A 14,487-nucleotide genomic window follows, 5' to 3' on the forward strand; every position below is an offset into this window, starting at 1 on the left:
CTTACTATTCCTGATTCTCCACTTCCTTGTGCAATTTACACCTATGCAAAATGAATGTAAAATATTACTACCTGCCAAGTTTTTTAAGTACAATCACTGCAGATGATGAATAGCAACATTCTGAGACGTTGGTAGAAAATCATTCACTGGCATTCAGATAGACAGCACCTTTTAAGCTGTCCACTGGCTCTTCTCTATGCTGCATTCAATTTCTGAACCCAAAACTATTATTTAAAAGGGCTGGTTTAAATTTTTCAATGACATTTGGTGCAATGTGGTTCACGGATGAAAGAGCAAACATTTTTGAGGGTTTGGGGGTGGATGAGAGGAGAGAGAAGCAAAGGCGATGGGCTCCTAGGCTCCTCCCCGAATTTCTGATCTTTGCCGTTGCTGTGAATGGTGTCTACACGTGCTTCCCAAATGTGGACTGTGCAAACTTTCTACTGCCTCTCAATTCTGGATCATGCATTAACACTGAAGATGCCCTCAAGTTTTTATACATTTAGCCTCTAGATGGCAGGACGTTCTAGTTGGCCAAATCTTGTAGAGCAAGAGATGTGTTACGGTAGTGCAGTGAATATGCGTTCAGTGTTGCAAATGCATGCCTAGAAGTGTTTGCTTTTAGTGAGAGCAGCTTCATCATTTATCAATGAATCTGTTCTTAGTACTTATAAATAATCTCTGGGAAATATATTGCATCTCAACATGATGTAAAACTCAAATTTGCTGGTGCACATGACATAGAAGAGTAATGAGTGAAATAGACAAATGAGAAATTGCAAATATAGGACTAAAATCCTGCAGTCCTTTCTCAGGCAAAACTTTTCTTATTAGTGCAGTCATTGTGAGTTTTTCTTGAGTAAGCACTAAGGACTGCAAGACTCCCCCTATAATGAAGCTGGATGTAGAGCAATATTAGATAATCTGTTCACTGTGAGAGCTGTAATTTCACCCACTGAGTAACATAATCTCATTGGCAATGGTGTTTGTGTGTGTCTAATTGATTCCCACGTTTCCTCCTCTTTGAGTTCTTGGTCCTTTTTTAGAGCTGCAATCTTTTCATCTCTAGTAACAACACCGATCATGTTTATCCAAGCTGGTAACGAAATCTGAGAAAGCTTTTTCTGATTATGCATAATTAACTTCAAGGCAGGGTTATTAAACCACACCCTCAATTTTGTTTCCCCCTTGAGCTTCTCCCATCTGCAGTCTAAAATTCTTTTTTGCGGCTCAGTGAAAGAACGTTTCCTGAATGTATGTTCCTATTTGGCTCCAGAACTGCTTGAGTGGGGAAGTCAAACAGATTATGAGTGGAGGGGTCCCCTTTTCAGTATCAAAGGAAAAGAATTCATTAGACCCCGTCAGTGCATCCCATCCGTACACTGCCCTGCCCATGTGTTAGCCTGCTGAGTACAAAGAGGAAGAAATTAACACAAGAATTCTGTGGCTCCCCTGAAAGCACAACTGTAGCATCCTTAGCCCCTGCTTTGTGAGACTGGTGGCTGTGAACTGGCTGTGGGACAGGGCCTAGAATGACAATGGACTTCCAGGGATCCATGGCTCCCAGACCCATCAATCCTATTTATGTTTGCACTTATATGACCCTTATCGCCACATCTGAGCTTCTTCCTGCACAACTCTGGTGGCGGGCTACCCTTTTTCACTCTAGCATGACTTCTCACCACACTGCTGTTGGCTGCTGGACCCCAGATACACTCTGCTTCTCTTCAGAGGGGAGACAGAGTGCACAGCTGGAGCTGATGCTGCCTGTGGCAGCCTTAACTTTCTGCAGACCATTGGGCTGGATACAGGAACTACTAGTGAAGTTCTAAAAGAACGGCTACACTGGGTCAGACCAAAGGCCCATCTAGTCCAGTGTCCTGTCTTCCGACAGTGGCCAATGCCAGGTGCCCCAGAGAGAATGAACAGAACAGGTAATCATCAAGTGTTCTGGGCCTGTGTTATACAGGAGGTCAAACTAGGTGAGCACAATGGTCCCTTCGACCATTCAAATCTGTGAATCTACTAATAGCCTCCTTTAATTGGTCAGAATTGGGAGGAAGGACGATGCTTACATGACTCTGTCCTGGCCTCACTTACCCTTTTGTTTGTACAGGGCAACCCACATAGCCACTTTCCTCATCTGTGTGGCTCCCACCATGTTTTTGTCCATTGATGTATGCTCTGTCACACCCCCTGGGGGAGGTAGAGCATATGGAACCATGCTGGCAAGGGAAAGGAGAATTGGAGAACTGCTGACCTGGAGGGTCTCCCATTCAGTGTCCTAATTTTATCTTATTTTTCTAGCCTTTCAGGGCTCTTGCTAGAAAATTATTTTAGGATTCTATGTACTAGGGAAGATGTAAGGGTCTTTTCCATTAAAAAGTTTGCAGTTTTATAAATGAGAAAAAACTCATGCAGCTAAGAATAGTTGAAACAAAATGTATTTGTACTAGGGGTCTCGATTAATCACAGTTAACTCAAGCAATTAACTCAAAAAACTTAACCATGATTAAAAAAATTAACCATGATTAATTGCACTGTAAACAATAGAATACCAACTGAAATTTATTAAATATTTTTGGATTTTTTCTACATTTTCAAATATACCAATTTCAGTTACAACATAGAATACAAAGTGTACACTGCTCACTTTATATTATTATTTTTGATTACAAATATTTCCACTGTAAAAATGCTAAACAAAAGAAACAGTATTTTTTAAATTCACCTTATACATTGTAGTACAATCTCTTTATTGTGAAAGTGCAACTTACAAATGTAGATTTTTTTTGTTACATAACTGCATTCAAAACCAAAATAATGCAAAACTTTAGAGTCCACTCAGTCCTTCTTCTCATTCAGCCAATCACTAAGACAAACAAGTTTGTTTATATTTACAGGAGGTAGTGCTGCTCCCTTCTTATTTTCAATGTCACCAGAAAGTGAGAACAGGCGTTCACATGGGACTTTTGTAGCCAGCATTGTAAGGTATTGTCATAAATATAAAGGGAAGGGTAAACCCCTTTGAAATCCCTCCTGGCCAGGGGAAAGCTCCTCTCACCTGTAAAGGGTTAAGAAGCTAAAGGTAACCTCGCTGGCACCTGACCAAAATGACCAATGAGGAGACAAGATACTTTCAAAAGCTGGGAGGAGGGAGAGAAACAAAGGGTCTGTGTGTCTGTCTATATGCTGTTTTCTGCCGGGGATAGACCAGGAATGGAGTCTTAGAACTTTTATGACAGGTTTCAGAGTAACAGCCGTGTTAGTCTGTATTCGCAAAAAGAAAAGGAGTACTTGTGGCACCTTAGAGACTAACCAATTTATTTGAGCATGAGCTTTCGTGAGCTACAGCTCACTTCATCGGATGCATGCCGTGGAAACTGCAGCAGACTTTATTTATACACAGAGAATAAAATAAATAAAATAAAATAAATAAAGTCTGCTGCAGTTTCCACGGCATGCATCCGATGAAGTGAGCTGTAGCTCACGAAAGCTCATGCTCAAATAAATTGGTTAGTCTCTAAGGTGCCACAAGTACTCCTTTTCTTTTTAGAACTTTTAGTAAGTAATCTAGCTAGGTATGTGTTAGATTATGATTTCTTTAAATGGCTGAGAAAAGAATTGTGCTGAATAGAATAACTATTTCTGTCTGTGTATCTTTTTTGTAACTTAAGGTTTTGCCTAGAGGGGTTCTCTATGTTTTTGAATCTAATTACCCTGTAAGATATCTACCATCCTGATTTTACAGTGGGGATTTCTTTATTTCTATTTACTTCTATTTTTATTAAAAGTCTTCTTGTAAGAAAACTGAATGCTTTTTCATTGTTCTCAGATCCAAGGGTTTGGGTCTGTGGTCACCTATGCAAATTGGTGAGGCTTTTTATCCAACATTTCCCAGGAAAGGGGGGGTGCAAGTGTTGGGAGGATTGTTCATTGTTCTTAAGATCCAAGGATCTGGGTCTGTAGTCACCTAGGCAAATTGGTGAGACTTTTTACCAAACCTTGTCCAGGAAGTGGGGTGCAAGGTTTTGGGAAGTATTTTGGGGGGAAAGACGCGTCCAAACAGCTCTTCCCCAGTAACCAGTATTAGTTTGGTGGTGGTAGTGGCCAATCCAAGGACAAAGGGTGGAATATTTTGTACCTTGGGGAAGTTTTGACCTAAGCTGGTAAAGATAAGCTTAGGAGGTTTTTCATGCAGGTCCCCACATCTGCACCCTAGAGTTCAGAGTGGGGGAGGAACCTTGACAGGTATCTACATGCCAGATATGCTAAACATTCATATGCCCCTTCATGCTTCAGCCACCATTCCAGAGGACGTGCTTCCATGCTGATGACGGGTTCTGCTCAATAACAATCCAAGGCAGTGTGGACTGATGCATGATGACGCTCTTTAAAAAAAGAATGTGTTAATTAAATTCACGACTGAACTCCTTGGGTGAGAATTGTATGTCTCCAGCTTTACTTTACCACATTCTGCAATATATTTCATGTTATAGCAGTCTCGGATGATGACCAAGCACATGTTGTTCATTTTAAGAACACTTTCACAGCAGATTTGACAAAACACAAGGAAGGTACCAAAGTGAGATTTCTAAAGATAGCTACAGCACTGGACTTAAGGTTTAAGAATCTGAAGTGCCTTCCAAAATCTGATCAGGACGGGGTGTGGAGCATGCTTTCAGAAGTCTTAAAAGAGCAGTACTCCAATGCGGAAACCACAGAACCCGAACCATCAAAAAAGAAAATCAACCTTCTGCTGGTGGCATCTGACTCAGATGATGAAAATGAACATGCATCAGTCCACACTGCCTTGGATTGTTATTGAGCAGAACCCGTCATCAGCATGGACGCATGTCCTGTGGAATGGTGGTTGGAGCATGAAGGGACATATGAATCTTTAGTGCATCTGGCATGTAAATATCTTGCGACGGTGGCTACAACAGTGCCATGCAAATGCCTGTTCTCACTTTTAGGTGACATTGTGAACAAGAAGCTGGCAGCATTATCTCCTGCAAATGTAAACAAACTTGTCTGTCTGAGCAACTGGCTGAACAAGAAATACGACTGAGTCGACTTGTAGGCTTTAAAGTTTCACATTGTTTTATTTTTTAATGCAGTTTTTTTGTACATAATTCTACATTTGTATGTTCAACTTTCATGATAAAGAGATTGCACTACAGTACTTGTATTAGGTGAATTGAAAAATACTATTTCTTTTGTTTTTTTACAGTGCAAATATTTGTAATAAAAATAAATATAAAGTGAGCACGGTACACTTTGTATTCTGTGTTATAATTGAAATCAATATATTTGAAAATTTAGAAAACATCCAAAATATGTAAATAAATAGTATTCTATTATTGTTTAACAGTGTGATTAATCATGCGATTAATTGCAAGTAATTTTTGTAATTGTGCGATTAATAGCAATTAATTTTTTTAATCTCTTGACAGCCATAATTTGTACAGTTTTTTAATTCCAATAAATTAGAAAAATAATTATAGGAATATCACCATCTGTATTTGTAAGTGCACTGCTTCAAATGTGGCCATGATATTTTTTCTGTTGTTATATTATAGAACACCTGGCTGCAATTACAACAGGAAAAATTTTTTATTGATCTCCAAAGGGAGATTAAACCTCAAAAGTTGTTTTAAAATATTTTATTCAATGATTTTTAGCCTTTGCTACTACTGCCTACACTATCATTATATTCGGATTAGAAGTGACAGGGTCAAATCCAGTAGAAACCAATAGAGTTCAGCCAATTTACACCAGCTGAGGACTTGGCCTATAATTTTTAGACTCTTGAGTTCTGGACAGTCAGCTTCATAATGGAAAAGATCTTGGGTATTACTTTAGAGAAAAAGATATGCCACTCACAGCTATGAAAAGACAACTAGAATTTCATCTGGTTGGGAAGTAAACTGCATGGAATTAAAATCCTTTATAGAAGCATACTAAATGTCATTATATAAAGAATTTATAGTGGGTCTTAGTAAACAGGTGGTAGATTGGTGGTAGACTGGTGATATTTATCACAGGCAGTGGATTATGTTTTGGGAATATCCTGTTGCACGGGCATCTTGCACAAGACTATGTTTGTATCTCAGAAGATAATGCTGTCATGGCTGTTTGTTTGCTGAAAGACCTCTCAGGTATACAGAATGTTTCTGAAGACATACAAAAAACTGGATCAGCTTATAAAAGACAACAGCAGAAAAAAATATCTGTTTAGATAATGGAAAGATGTGTTATGTACCAACAATAAGAGAATGAGTTAATACACATACACAGACACCTGCTGCTTTTGAGAAATCAATCCACACATTTCCAGCACTTGGAAAATCTGAAAACATTTGGAAATCTTTCGCTCACCCATGTGACTCAGCAATCTCAAGAGGTTATTCTTGTAGGTGATCCTGAACAGCTTGGAAATTTGAGTTCAGTTCAGATAACCAACCAAAATGAGACATCTTTCTCCAACACACCTTCAATTTATCCAACCTATTGAGATTTTCCCCCACACACCTGCCTCTCATCACCTCAGTCCCCATGAGACACCCTCTTTTTCCTGAAAAACAAAGAATGGGCACAAATGTTCAAGGCTGTCTGGCCCGGGGGTCTTTGTTGGACTAGCATTGGCAGGGAAGTCCAGAGCCAGACCTCAACATCCCCTGAGTTGAGGGGGGTTCCGCTCTTTCCAGTGTCCTAGCAAAGTTCTTTTTTCTGCTATTCTTATCCAATTTTTGTTGTATCTTTAGAAGAATTTTGTACATCTGAGGGGTCACCCAGCAAACGTAAAGCCAGAGCGGTCATGACAGCATCACCACTGGAGATAGTGCCTCTGTCTTGTGCAAAATGTTTTCCTGGAATGTCCGTATAAAGATGTGGTCGGAGTCTGTCTCTGGTGAAAATAACATGATATTTTTAAAATCTCATTTGATCATGCCCAGAAAAATGATTGCAGTGTAAATTAATCCTGGCTCTTCATCTGGGTCACCTGCTCAAAGACAATCCCAGAGTGCTGGGGGGTTTATAGGTGCGCAAGATTGTCCTTTCCCTTGGCTGCTGTACTTGTTAGCTCAATTATTGTGAGCGTGGACCCCCTGTGGTATAAATGTGATATTTTTCATGGCAATGAATGTATGTCAGGCATCGATATTGTGTTTTCCAAATGAAAAACAAAAGTTAAAATGATGCACAGGTTTTCCCCAAATTTCTCACTCATTCCACTATGATTGTAAAACATATCTGCTGGACGCAGATACAACTTAGCTGTCCTCACCTGTGAAATGCTGCAGTCTGCAACTATACTGGCAATTCCTTCAAAGACAGTGCACAAGAACAAGTGGTACTTCAGTCCCCCTGGATCCCATACTGACAGATAATTCCAAGAACCAAGCATTTTGCTTTCTGCCCATAATTAATCCCAACAGAGAAGAAAGGAGCGCAGAAAAAGATCTATCAAAAAGCAAGTGGCAAATATTTGCAAGGAGCTAAGCCTGCTTTAGTAGTGCCATGCACTCTCTAATAGCCCTGTTGCAATTCAAACAGATGGTCATTCAGTATAGTAGATATTGCCACAGTTACCAACTTTTGGTCTTTTGTCTATGCAAATTGCCTTTAAAGATGGGTACTTTATGGCTCTAAGGATTTAGACCGAACACATTAGGTCAATATGGAATTATGTCATAGAATCACAGAGGAAAGAAATAGAAATAATCTATTGGGTAGAACCAATCAAAATTTTTTGAATGAAAAACGTATTTAGTCAAAAATTGGTCATTTTTAGAAAAACAGAGGCTTCACACAGTTTGTTTTTCAAAATTTTCTTTTTTAAAAATTGAAAACCAAAAAAACAATTTTTGGTTTACATTTTTCAGTTTCATTTTTTCCCCTTTTGTTCGTGATAAAAGGGGAGAAATAGGAAAAAGAGGGAAGATCAAACATTGAATAGTATGGTAAAAAAAAAAACTGTGACCATTTTCATAATGAGTTGTTTTCTAAAACTTCACGTGCAAACCTTTTGAACTGTTTGACGATGTTCAGCATTTGTTCGTTCGTTCGTTCATTCTTCGAGCAGCTCCACTACTGGTTCATCGAGTCCCTCCCCGTTCGTGCAGAATGCTTCCACCAAACCTATCGTCCCGTGCTTTGCCCGGTCTCTTTCGACAGTGGTGACAAGCGTCTTCCAAATAAAAAAGGTGAGAGAGAGATTGGGGATGAGGCCTCCACCAGTTCCCTTGTATGTCCATGCTACAGACTAATACAGCTCACACGTAGTCAAGCTAATACCCTTTTGCTCCGTGTCATTGCATTTTTCTAGGTTGTATCCGTTTGCACCGATCTCAATAAGTCCACACCCTTTGAGTACTTGTAGCTGTTTATCATTACCACGCTTTGTAGTTTGACCAAGCTATTCATCACTATTATTTTCTTTTTAAAAAGTGCCATCCAATGGTATTCTGGGCCCAGTTCAAAGACTCAAATCTGGGTTCCCTCTCCCCCTGCTGGAAGCCCCCCTCCTCTCCTAAGGTACTTTACAAAAGGACCTTCCTAGCCTTCTCTGAAACAATCTCATTTCTTAGCTCATCCCAGGCAACCCATCTTGCTTCCGAGTTCTCAGCAGAAATAATGGCCACACCACTTAACTTGTCCTGCCCCAGGGACATTCTTAAGCAGCTCTTGATTAAGTTGAGCTTGCTGAAACTCCTTTCATTATCAGCTTCATTTACAGGAAACCAGTACAAAAATATGCAGTGCTGTTACTGTGTTAGGAAAACTCGTATGTAAAGACCTTTTGTAAACATAGCTAAGAAGATCAATGGGTGCCTTTGTTTCCAAGTCATCTTTAAAGATTCACTTGCAAAAACTGGTGAAGAACTCATTCTCGTCCTCAAAATCTCAGAGTTTAAATGTCTGGATAGCTATTTGCTAAGTTTTGACGGTGTCTCTTTAGGTCCTCGGTGCTGAGGTTTTTCAATTTTTTGACTGTCAGAAAAGCAAACCTTTCTGTGAGTCGTCATCATCATATTTACACATCCTATTGTTCAATTGAGTTAATATTGTGTGTAAGATTAGGATTGAAAACCTTGCATTCAAAAACATTTTTGGGATCTGATGACCTTTGGTCCTTTGCAAGTTCACCTGGCATTACTTTCCTCCTTTGATATTGTTTCTCCTTGAACTGTGTGGATATTCCTAATGTTTCAGCCTGTGAAACAGCAGCTTACTTACATGCAAGCAACTTAGAAAAGGAGGACTTGTGGCACCTTAGAGACTAACCAATTTATTAGAGCATAAGCTTTCGTGAGCTACAGCTCACTTCCTCAGATGCATATCGTGGAAACTGCAGCAGGCTTTATATATACACAGAGAATATGAAACAATACCTATTCCCACCCCACTGTCCTGCTGGTAATAGCTTATCTAAAGTGATTTCCAGCACAAATCCAGGTTTTCTCACCCTCCACCCCCCCACACAAATTCACTCTCCTGCTGGTGATAGCCCATCCAAAGTGACAACTCTTTACAAAATACTCACCAACAACCACATACCACACAACAGAACCACTAACCCAGGAACTTATCCTTGCAACAAAGCCCGTTGCCAACTGTGCCCACATATCTATTCAGGGGACACCATCACAGGGCCTAATAACATCAGCCACACTATCAGAGGCTCGTTCACCTGCACATCCACCAATGTGATATATGCCATCATGTGCCAGCAATGCCCCTCTGCCATGTACATTGGTCAAACTGGACAGTCTCTACGTAAAAGAATAAATGGACACAAATCAGATGTCAAGAATTATAACATTCATAAACCAGTCGGAGAACACTTCAATCTCTCTGGTCACGCGATCACAGACATGAAGGTCGCTATCTTAAAACAAAAAAACTTCAAATCCAGACTCCAGCAAGAAACTGCTGAATTGGAATTCATTTGCAAATTGGATACTATTAATTTAGGCTTAAATAGAGACTTGGAGTGGCTAAGTCATTATGCAAGGTAGCCTGTTTCCTCTTGTTTTTTCCTACCCCCCCCCCAGATGTTCTGGTTTAACTTGGATTTTAACTTGAAGAGTGGTCAGTTTGGATGAGCTATTACCAGCAGGAGAGTGAGTTTGTGTGTGTATGGGGGTGGGGGGGATGTGAGAACCTGGATTTATGCAGGAAATAGCCCAGCTTGATTGTCATGCACATTGTGTAAAGAGTTGTCACTTTGGATGGGCTATCACCAGCAGGAGAGTGAATTTGTGTGGGGGGGTGGAGGGTGAGAAAACCTGGATTTGTGCTGGAAATCACTTTAGATAAGCTATTACCAGCAGGACAGTGGGGTGGGAATAGGTATTGTTTCATATTCTCTGTGTATATATAAAGCCTGCTGCAGTTTCCACGATATGCATCTGAGGAAGTGAGCTGTAGCTCACGAAAGCTTATGCTCTAATAAATTGGTTAGTCTCTAAGGTGCCACAAGTCCTCCTTTTCTTTTTGCGAATACAGACTAACACGGCTGTTACTCTGAAGCAAGCAACTTAGAAGATCTTAACTGTGAGAAAACATCTCAAAGGCTACCATGTAAACTGCATACCATTTGAATGTCAAGATCTGGACTCCACAAATTTTTGCTCACAACATTCATTTTTAATAAGCAAGTATACCATATCTTGGCCGAAACAAGAAACGAAAACTCTGAAATATTTGTTTGCAAGCTATCCACTTCCAGCGTAAGTTTGGGTGAAAGATTGTGTGAAGCCTTGATGTTGTCTGAAGTGTAAAGAGCACACTGAACCTGATTTAATGGTGGATGGATTGCTTCTATCCTTGCTGACCAACTTGTTGTGGTTTGTCATTTTAATTTAATGCTAATATACTTTTTCAACACATCCCAATGTTGAAGCAGAAAACAGGGTATACAATTTTGAACAATTCCAAAAAAATAGAACAACTTGGGGAACGATCATTGCAGCAGCTTCTCCCACAGGATTCAGGGAGTGGACCGCACATGAGATTCAAAAAGCAGACTGCTTTACCTGCTGAATTTGATTTTGACACCTTTATTTGCTGCAGCCATGTTAGCTCTATTGTCATAGCTTTGTCCCCTGCAGTCAGCAATATCTAAACCCTCTTTTTTCAGCTTCTCTAAAATAACCTCCATAATACCCTCCCCAGTTTTGCTGAAGATATCAGTGAAATCTACAAAGCTCTCCACAACCTTTATTCCATCTTTCAAAACCTCAGCATACTTTAACACCTCAGACATTTGTTCCATTTGGGAGAGGTCTGGAGTGCAAGCATAATAGAGAAGTATCTAACTTTTCTAACCTTAACAAAAATAGTTGGCTGCACTTTTCTTGCGATGCTAATGATAAATTCATTTTGAATTTGGGTTGATAAGTATGTCCTCTTTGCGGTCCCTGCCTTAATAGCCTCCATATAATCTTCCAACACACTATTGTACCTTGCAAGCAATTCAAGTAAACCCCCCAAAATGACCATTATGAGGAATGTCTAACTTTCCATCTGAACCTCTTAAAGCTAAACACCTCTCATCTCATCTAAGTACAGCAAAATATCCAAGAGACAACACAAAGTATTGTGCCTCAAATTTCTGCATTTGATAACAGGTTTGAATACTATTATTATTGTGCAACCCTTTTCCAACCATTCTGCAAGTTCTATCCAGTCAGCGATTGCCTCCACATGTTTCCTTGAACGTTCATGTTGGCTCCCTAAAGTGGAAAAAGTTCATGAACCCAGTTTTACGGTTCGCAAAGGAAGATGAGGAATTTGGCTGCAAAAGCAAACAACTGAAACAGAATAAGGAGGCAAGAGTCAAAATCTACATCAACCAAGATTGCTGGCATAACAGCATCCGTGTCCAGGACAGTTGCACTAGCAACCAACAGGCAGCCTTTTGTTTTGGGATCAGAGACTCTGGCACCCAACAAACTGATACACCCAAATCAACATCCTCACCAGCTCAGGAAGGCTCAGAAGTACAAGAAACAGAACTGTCCATGGATTGTTGACCAGGACCATGGTAGAACTTTGCACATTTTAAAAAGCTCTGCAGACCATTCACACTTCTCTGATCTTCTTTTTCATGGACCTGCTGCTTTTGAGTGCCACTTTTGTGCTTGTAGATAATCATGGTTAACTGTAAGAATTCATTCACCAACCTCTTCACAAGTGAATTACTAGGTTTGAAATGACTGTTTTAGTGGGTGAAAGATCTAAGCAATATCGCTGTGAAACTCTGAGAGAAATCAGGTGAAAGGTCATAATATTTCTGTGAAACTCAGCGATATCAAGAGAAACTAGTTATCCCAGAGCTCAGGAATGCAGATAAGGTCAACTGAGGTCCAGTGAAGGGAGCAATTACAGAGCAGGCTAGTGGCTCGTGATGGAAGAAAAGAGTGAGAAGTTTAAGAAAAAATAAATTTCAAAGCACTTTACAACAGATGAAATGCACAGCATCAGACCTAGGTCTTACTATTATGTCTCTTCCAAATATTGCATATCTGAATGCTTCAAAAATCTGTCCTACTTGGTCACAGAAGATGCCTGCATTTTTGCACCTCCTTTATGGTAAACAATAAAACACGCTAAATTATGCCAATTGGTTCGCTTAAGGTGGATGGGGGGATCTAAGTCCATGAAGTTACTGAGAAGCAATGTGCTTTGGTCTCAGTGTCTGCTTCAAGCTCTTCATCAAAGCAGTATCTAGCGCGGGAATGAGCAGAAATGGCTCACAAGTGTGATATTGCATTGCCCATATTCCTTTTGCACGGTGTTCACAAAGAGCCAGATTGCTCACCCAACATGCCTCAGGGCTGTACATTTACTCCCATGAGTAGCTCCCTGGATATGAAAAAGGGTTGCACAACACAGGAAGAAGCATCTCTCAAGTTACGATCTCTCACCGCTATATTTGAGCTGATGGGTTTAGGTTTGAATAGGCATTTGATCACTGACCCTTCTGCGGCTGGTGGCTCGATTGCTGAAAAGTGACAGGCCATATGACATTTGAAGGAAGTCAGGGAAAAGTTGCATGTCATAACTTTGTTGCCATTAGTTTCTGTGGACAGAATTTTCCAAAGTGTCCACTAAGTTGGGATGTCCTGGGGAGCCCATCATGGGACACCCTAATGCCTAATTTATTAGAAGAGCAGAGCACCCACAACTCCAAATTACTTCACTGTTCATTACAGGGCCCATAGTCCACATGCAGCCTTGGGCTATGTTTTCTGTGAACCCTATTCTGCTCACTGGATTTTTCACTTAATAGCCCCTACCTGGTCCAAGGGAAGTGTTCCCCAACATGTCGCCTTATGTGATATGAGTGCTCAGCAGGCAAAATGTCATGCCAGAGGGGCATTCCAGGAGAATTCTTACAACAGTGCTACTGTCAGCGAGTGAGAGACAAGCTTAGGGCCTGCGGTGGGGAGAGGATGTGCCAGGGAGACACATGAGGGAGGCCGGGGGCAAATATGAGGGGTCAGATTCTTGGTTCCGCTGCAGCTTCTTTGTGCTGCTGGAGCAATGTAAAAGGCTGAAAACTGGCTGGATCTGTTTCTCTTCCCCATCCCCGGGAAATATCCCAAGCACAAATGGGATCTCCTCAGTGATACAGAAGGTGTGCCAGGGACAAGGAGAGCCAGAGAACGGGCAGGAGGGAGTGTGGCCCAAACATGTTGCACTCCAGTTATTTTAGTGGCAGAGCAACCCATAGGAGGCTGTAGCAGCTTGCAGAAAGCAGCCCCCAAACAGCCTTAGGGGTGGCCAGGCCCCGGGATTCTGGAGGCAGGAATAACCTTTTCCTATCCCCTTTCTCTTTCCTGAGCCTGCTGCAAGAAAGGAGTATCAGAATCTGGCTTTTGGTGTGTGGGAAGCTGGTTGGTATGTGTATGGGAGTGGAAGGCAGAAGGGTTAATTGTTTGGGGGTGATGGGGAGGAAACACTCAGTGGGAGGTTTTACTTACTTTATGGAGTGTGCCTCCGGGGCTGGATGGAAGACAAAACTATAGGGAACTGGAGATAAGAAAAAAAAAATTTAATCAGACTTTTATTTACTCCTGTTGTAAATGGCACATTATTCCTGTAAAGAAATTGAAAAAATCCATGCCTCCAGAATTTCAAACTTTTATTTTTTATTTAAATTCCTGAACCCTCCAGTTTCACCTAAGTTTGAGATCAGCAGAGTCTAGTGGCAGGGTTCCCTCAGGAAATTAAAAGTCCCTGTGCTTGGTTCAATGTTTCAATGGTTTTGGAATTAAGCACACAACTTTTAGTAACTCTAATAGTAAATGCCATTCATTTTCCTATATTTTAAAAAGGGTCTTAAGAATATAAAATTAAAATAGACTGTAGGGCAAAGAAATGCAAAGCCTAAAAGATGCATAGAATCAGAGTATTAGCACTCCAAGACCTCTTGGGCAGCGTTCACAGGGATCAAATTTACTCTGTTTCCCC

This window comes from Lepidochelys kempii, chromosome 3, assembly GCF_965140285.1.
Source record: "Lepidochelys kempii isolate rLepKem1 chromosome 3, rLepKem1.hap1, whole genome shotgun sequence".
Lineage (NCBI taxonomy): Eukaryota > Metazoa > Chordata > Testudines > Cheloniidae > Lepidochelys > Lepidochelys kempii.